Below are 6,791 nucleotides of genomic sequence, written 5' to 3'. Positions count from 1 at the left end.
TTTTAATACATACCTCATTAGGATTCATCAATTGACCTGTAAAATACCCAAAATATGAAATGTATTAAGTGTCACAGTGCTTATTCAAAACATTTCATTCCTGACTCTGCAGGAATGAAAGAGTTCTAGTCACCATCCATCATCAACTGCCTATGGGGGAAAACACACACACACACACACACACACACACAACTATTGACCCTCTACAACTAGCTGTAAATGTTTTATCAAGGAAGAATAGAAACCCAATGCTGTCACTCTAGTTTTATATATCCTCACTATTAAAGTGTACAGGCCACTGGGCCACAGACACATGGCTTCATATTCCCTTTGTCCTGTCATCAGCCACTTTGTGATTTCTGATGTTTGAAAATGTCAACATGTCAAACTTGAGGCATCTGTAAGCCAAGAATCCTAAAAATAAGATTCACAATTTTGCAGTGAACAATCATTTAACTTATAAAGTAGACATTGAAGCGTAATGTGATTGAAGGATGTTAAAGAAAATAAAATGACAAGCAAATGAAGCAGTATATTTTTCATTTTTGTACCCATATCTTTCACATGAACAATTTTCATATCATTATATACATATATGTCCTTTACCTAGGAATAGCATAAAATTGTAATCTTCACTGTGAATAATTCTCTCATTATGTTACACCACAGCTTCCATGATGAGCCCTTCCCCCATTTGCTTTTCTTTTTTTTTTTTTTTCTCTTAAATTTTATTAGGGAGAGGCTGCAAGAGCAGAGGGTAGATACACAGGGAGGGAAATGAATGGCTTGAGATGTATGATTAAATAACAAGAAAGTTTTTTTAAAGGCATGTGGGACCACCACCCAGTGAGAGTTCTGCATTAACATTCATTATCACAAGTCCTTTCTTGGAGGTAGAGTCTTCTTTTCTTTTGATGGTGAATAGGCTTTAACTTGGTACTAGTAATCAGTTTGGGTGTGATGCATCCAAGGAGAAGACAAAGGACAGATTTTGATGGGGGAGGGGCTCCTTCTACATAGTCAAAAGGGGGAAATGGAAAGAGAATGAGAAAATATAGACTGTTCAGGTCACAATGAAAGCAGGGGGCAGGGGATTGCATAGTTAAAGAGCCATGGCCTGCAGTGTAGTTCTGGTAAAATCTTGGCTGGTCTGATAAGGAGTCAATGAGCAAATATCACCCATTAAAGGAGCATGATTGGTAAAATATCATGATTCTAGTCCCTTCATGGTGCTCAGTCAGTGGCTAGAAAGAGTCATAGGACTGAATGGACTTGAAGTGAGTCCTATGTTTGCTTCCCCATCATATGGGTAGCTCGGTACAGTAAGCTAGTGCTGGCTACTCTCAACAGGGTATCTTTTTAGAGGGGATGCAAACAACGTATATGGCTCTTGCACATAGTCATGTGGGACTAGTTACTGCAGTTACACAATGACTTAGAGTTTGGGGTGTATTCAAAACAGTACTTCATACATACAAATATTAAAAAGGGTGGATCTGCCATCACATATTTAAAAAAAATACAATACAGAGAGTCATTTAAATGTTTGCATTAAGTATGTTATCCAACTGTTTCAGATCACATCAAATCCTCAGTTTAAACACATACCTTGAAGAAGAGGTGAATTCTTAACCCATGAAAAAATTCTGCAAAATATAGTTTTATAAATTCTGAGCATTGTACTAGGCATTGTGCTGTGCAATATCCACAGCCACAGTGGTCTTCTCTTAACTTTCTATAAAGTAGAATTTCCTAAAAGGACAAATCTATTAGTACTGTGTTGCTTGCCTGCCTGCCTTCCTGTCTGCGTGTCTTCCTTCCATCCTTCCTTCCTGCCTTCCTCCCTTCCTTCTTTCCTTTCTTCCTTCCCTTCTTCCTCCCTCCCCTTTCTTCTCTTTCTACTCCTCTTACTGTGCCTCCTTCTTCACCTTCTTTTCATTTTCATTCTTTCGCTCTCTTTGTTCCTCTCCCTCTCTCCGAGCATCACTATTACAATGACTGTTTTACATGCTCTAAGTAATAACCTCATCTTCTATCAAACATAGCTTGGTGTCATTCAATGTCTCACCTGCAAGAGTTTATAGCTAAGAGGGATATTCTGACGCAGAGACGGAACTGCATTTGTTCACTCTGTGATCGTAGTTACTGCCAGGGAGGGATAAGTAGCACATATAGTACTGTTTGGAGCATTTTGTCTTGTCTAGCCAGGCCAGGTATGGTGGTACATCCTACAACCTCAGCACTCAAGATGTGGAGGCAAGGGGGTTATGATTTTGAGGACATCTTTAGTGTCATAGTGTGACCTTGGCCAAATAATGATGTAATAATAAATGAATAATAACAATAATGACAATATAAAAACAACTACAGAAAGATAAAGGGAATTGAGTAGAAATGAGATACTTAAAATTAGAATCTCTCAGGCCTATGAGAGACACACCATACCTCAACTGACTAGTTCCATTGTGCCTAGCGAAGCATCCTGCATACTCATGTGCATGGAAAGACTGAGAAGTAACTTAAAGGTTACTTAAATAATTTAGATGTACAATGATCGTTATGAGTAGTCATGGAACGTCTAAAATTTGCAAGTGCCTTGGATGGATCCAGACCAATTAAGTCAAAATCATAGTGAGTGAAGCCCACAAAAGAGTATTTATAAAAATGCAGGCACAGTAGTAATATGAGGCCAGCTTTGAAAGCCATTGTCTACTGTGCAGTTTGAGTGGATGGGTCATGGTACCTTGTGGAATTCATGGTTTGTTCTCATCCTGTTGGTACAATTCCAATGTCAGAGGGAGGACTGAGTAGAGCTCTCATGGTAGGTATCTTTGACATGGAAACTTACTTTAAACTTACTTTTAAAATTGAAACTTCATGCCTTCACAACTTTCTACTCCATGCCATATCCGGACCATTTTAATATACCCACTCTACCCCCAAATCAACCCTACAAGCAAGTAATTCTTACTTAGTGCACTTGGTAAATCCCTGACTTCTTGTCCTCCATCAATACACTGTACCACCATGAAACTCAAATGTTGATACTATGTAAGCTCATGTTTCAATTCTGTGTGTGCTTTTTACATCTGTGTATTCCAAGCAGGTCTCCAGACCTTCCCAATTCTACATTTTCCAGTGGAGTGTATATGAAGATTAAATACAATAAGGTGCTTAGGGTTTTGTTAAGGAAATGTTCAAGTTCACATTTTAGTGATTTTGTGAATGAACCAGGGTTTTAATTCTGTATTACCTCTGCAACTGGAAAAGCTGCCACCATTTCTTGCCTCATTTTATGAAGAGTCTAAATGAGTTGGATATGGAAGCTTCAAGTTGAGAAAAGAGAAAGAGAGGCCAGGGCTAGAGGACAAAGCAAACTAGAGCCTCTGGAAGCACTTTTCTGGATGTGTGCTTTTCCATTTGGTGACCCTGTGGTCCTTAGGAGGATGAACTGCAATGGGAAGGCAAGGCCTTGCATCTGAACTTGGCAATGCCTCATTTTTACCAGTTTGGAAGCCTTAAGGAGACACTTAGAGCCTCCCTGTTAATAGCAGTCAAGAGGATTTCCCATTGAAGATCTGAATTGTAAAGTAGACCTGAATGCAAATGAAGGCTGTGGTCACTGGGACCCAAAATGAGCTGACATAGACTTCCAAGGCTCCAGTCACTGACCTGGCAGCTCTGGTGTGAGATGAGGTGGAATTTAAATGTGCAAAGTGGTCATTTTTTAGACATCTGCCATTTGGGCCCTGATTTTTCTGAGGCTGAGAATCTTGGCCATCTCTTTTCTGTGAGCAAACATGTTTGGGCCGTCCCTGGCAATATGAAACTATAATGATGCTTACACAAAGTCACCTTATATTTGTGTCCCATGCTACATCAAACAACATATCCATTATCACATTTGATCCTTGAAGCAACTCAGTGAACTAGAGAAATTATTGCAGCTTGAGATTAGGCATAGGCTTGGGGGACACATGGTCACTCGCATCCATGTGAGTGTGTGCTCCCCTGCCTGCTCCTGGTGTGTATGCTCTGCTATTTAAACTTTCGTTTTTTATAATCCATTTGACTTTTTAAAAATCTTGCTATCCTCTGACCTTTCCATCTTGTTCTAATAGCTCTGTAGCATTAGTAAAACCAATTATTGAGAAGCAATGCACATTAAGACCAGGCTTTTGGCTGAATTTCTCAGGGATATGTTTCCTATAGCTGGTGTTAACCTTAAGTTCACTTTCTTTCTATTTCCCTCCCTGAGTCCTTCTGTCTTGTCTCTCTTTCCTTCTTTGCTTGTATATCTTTGCACATATGAACTGGAGGATGGCAAGAATTAAGGGCAGATAAAAATATGACCCTGAACTAACCAAAGGGAAGCACATCATCAAAGTATTCAAATACATTCCTTAATTGTTAATTATAGAGTGAACACACTTGTGAATTCACTGTGACCTTACGGATCATGCTTCCTTTAGGTGAAGAAATGCTGTTTGTGTAATTCTACTCCTTAAGTTATGCTGCTATAGACAATGATAACTGATACCAGTGATAATGAATCACTTTAATATACCCTCCATTTAGGAAATGCATTCTCTCCTGGTTTTCATCATTAATGTTTATCAGGTGAACGAACATTCTCAAATGTGTGTGATAAACACAGCAAAACAAATATCATGATCCTTTTCCTAAATGAGTCTGTCTTGTATTTCAAGATCTTGGTTTTTGCCAGATGGCATTGAGATCACTAATGCAGCAGCCAGGGGTTCCCATATAGGCAGAAATGTACCCATCAGAAGTGGGTGTTAAGAGAGTGAGAATTATACTTTTTGTGCTTGAGACGTTCAGGTCCTTAATGAGACACAAATGTTCTATAAATACTGGAATGGGACATCCTTGGAAATAAATGTTAAGTTAAATGCATGCTTATGGCAACCCTGTCCTTAGTACTCATAAAATAATAGTTTTTAAACTAAGAAAAATTAAGAACAAAATCTAACATATGGTAGAAGCATGCACCTATTTGTCTGACACATTTTTTTAAATTTGATTTAGGTTGATGTTACCAAATATTTTGATAGAGCAGACACTGCTTACTGTTGTAATTTAGATCTGAGGCTCTAGAGTCATAATGAGCTACATTGAACTAATTAACCCTACCCCTCTCAGCCTTGACTGTTTTCTGTACAATGGTGTGATTGGAAGGATGAAACAGTAATTCATATGGCTGCTGACATAACCAAGTAAGACAAAGAATGGGAAGTGTTTGGCAAAGGGTGTGTCACAGAGTTAGGGCATAGAAAATAGTACTAGTTGTACATTAATTCAATAGTATTGACTGATATGTGTTGCATCTCATATTTTCTGGAGTATAGTTTTCCTATCACCAAGCTATCTAAAAGCAAATTTTTCTCCATGCTTATAAACACACTTACTTTTTATTTACTTGTTGAGCAAATAGTCTTAGATTCTTTCCTAGAAAGTGAATTAAGACTAATGAGCTAATCAAAATTTGTGTTTTCATGGAATTTATAGTCACTATGGGAAATGGATAAGGAAGGATAAAACTAACAAAGCTCCTTGTGTTTGTGAGTTTAGCAACAGAGCACTGGTCAACAATTTTAAACCCTCTGGGAGGGCAGCTGAGAGTGTTCGTCCTGAGATCTGTAAGAGAAGGAGGAGTTATTAACAGATATGAATCAAGAAAGCACTCTTTCCTTTGGGAGTTATGGGCTCTAGGAAGCTGGCTATGCACAAATTCCTAGGTCTTTATAAACATTCTAAAAGATAGGAGTGTGTGTGTGTGTGTGTGTGTGTGTGTGTGTGAGAGAGAGAGAGAGAGAGAGAGAGAGAGAGAGAGAGGGCCTTACCAGTGCATAGATGCAGGGTCATTCTTCATAAGGGATATAGTTCAGAACTTAGAGATGTACAGCATCTCTAAGGTATGTGGAATGTAGGCAGTGATAAGTAAATCTATTCTCTTACCTTCCTTTACTTTCCAGAAAGTCAACTTAATTCCCCACCCATGTCTATTTGAGTCTCTATTCAAAATCTTAGGGAAGTCAGAAAGGACTCTTCAAAGACAGTGTAGGGAAAGTCAGAAAGGACTCTTCAAAGACAGTGTGCTGTAGTGTGGGTGCAAGAACGGAGGGGGCGTTGATGTCTCTCTCTTTTTTTTATGTCTGTGAGGAATTTTGGGTGTGAGTTATACAAAACCTTCTTGGGGTTCTCAGCCTCTGAGCAAAGGTCAGTTAATTTCCAGTGCCTCAGGTGTTCTGCTCAAGAGATCCCAAATCAAAGCACCTAGAAGGAAGGGAAAACTTTCTTCCTGGCTCTCTCTCTGTAGTGAATTACAAACTGGCATTCTTTCCTCCCATTCTTAAAACTCGAAGGATGGTACAGGCAGCGATGCTGACAGTGTGCATTCGCAGATGCCACCATATGGGGCTCGAAAAACTAGTTGCACTGATGATTCCCTGCACATGAAGGAGACAGTTTGCATTGTTGGCATCGTCCCCGCACAGAAACATGCACAGCTTAGCGAGGCTGAGCAGATGGTACTAGATCTGGTGCCAGGGAAGCAGTGAATTAAAGGTTATACCCACCAGGTTTGATGCGGTGCCAGTTTGAATTGGTACAGAAGCTTCGGCCCACCTGCTTATTGGCCTCATGACATCTGGCATCTTTTTATTTATTTTTTTTTTAATTTGGGTTGAATTAAAGGCAGCAAGAAAAAAAAAATGTCATTTTAAAAGCCAGTTACAAGTCAATAGATTTAAACTCTTAACCAAAAAGAG

The sequence above is a fragment of the Phodopus roborovskii genome, unplaced genomic scaffold, assembly GCF_943737965.1.
Source record: "Phodopus roborovskii unplaced genomic scaffold, PHOROB, whole genome shotgun sequence".
In the NCBI taxonomy this organism is placed as follows: domain Eukaryota; kingdom Metazoa; phylum Chordata; class Mammalia; order Rodentia; family Cricetidae; genus Phodopus; species Phodopus roborovskii.
The sequence above is the reverse complement of the archived record's forward strand: the minus strand, read 5'-3'. Positions refer to the sequence as shown.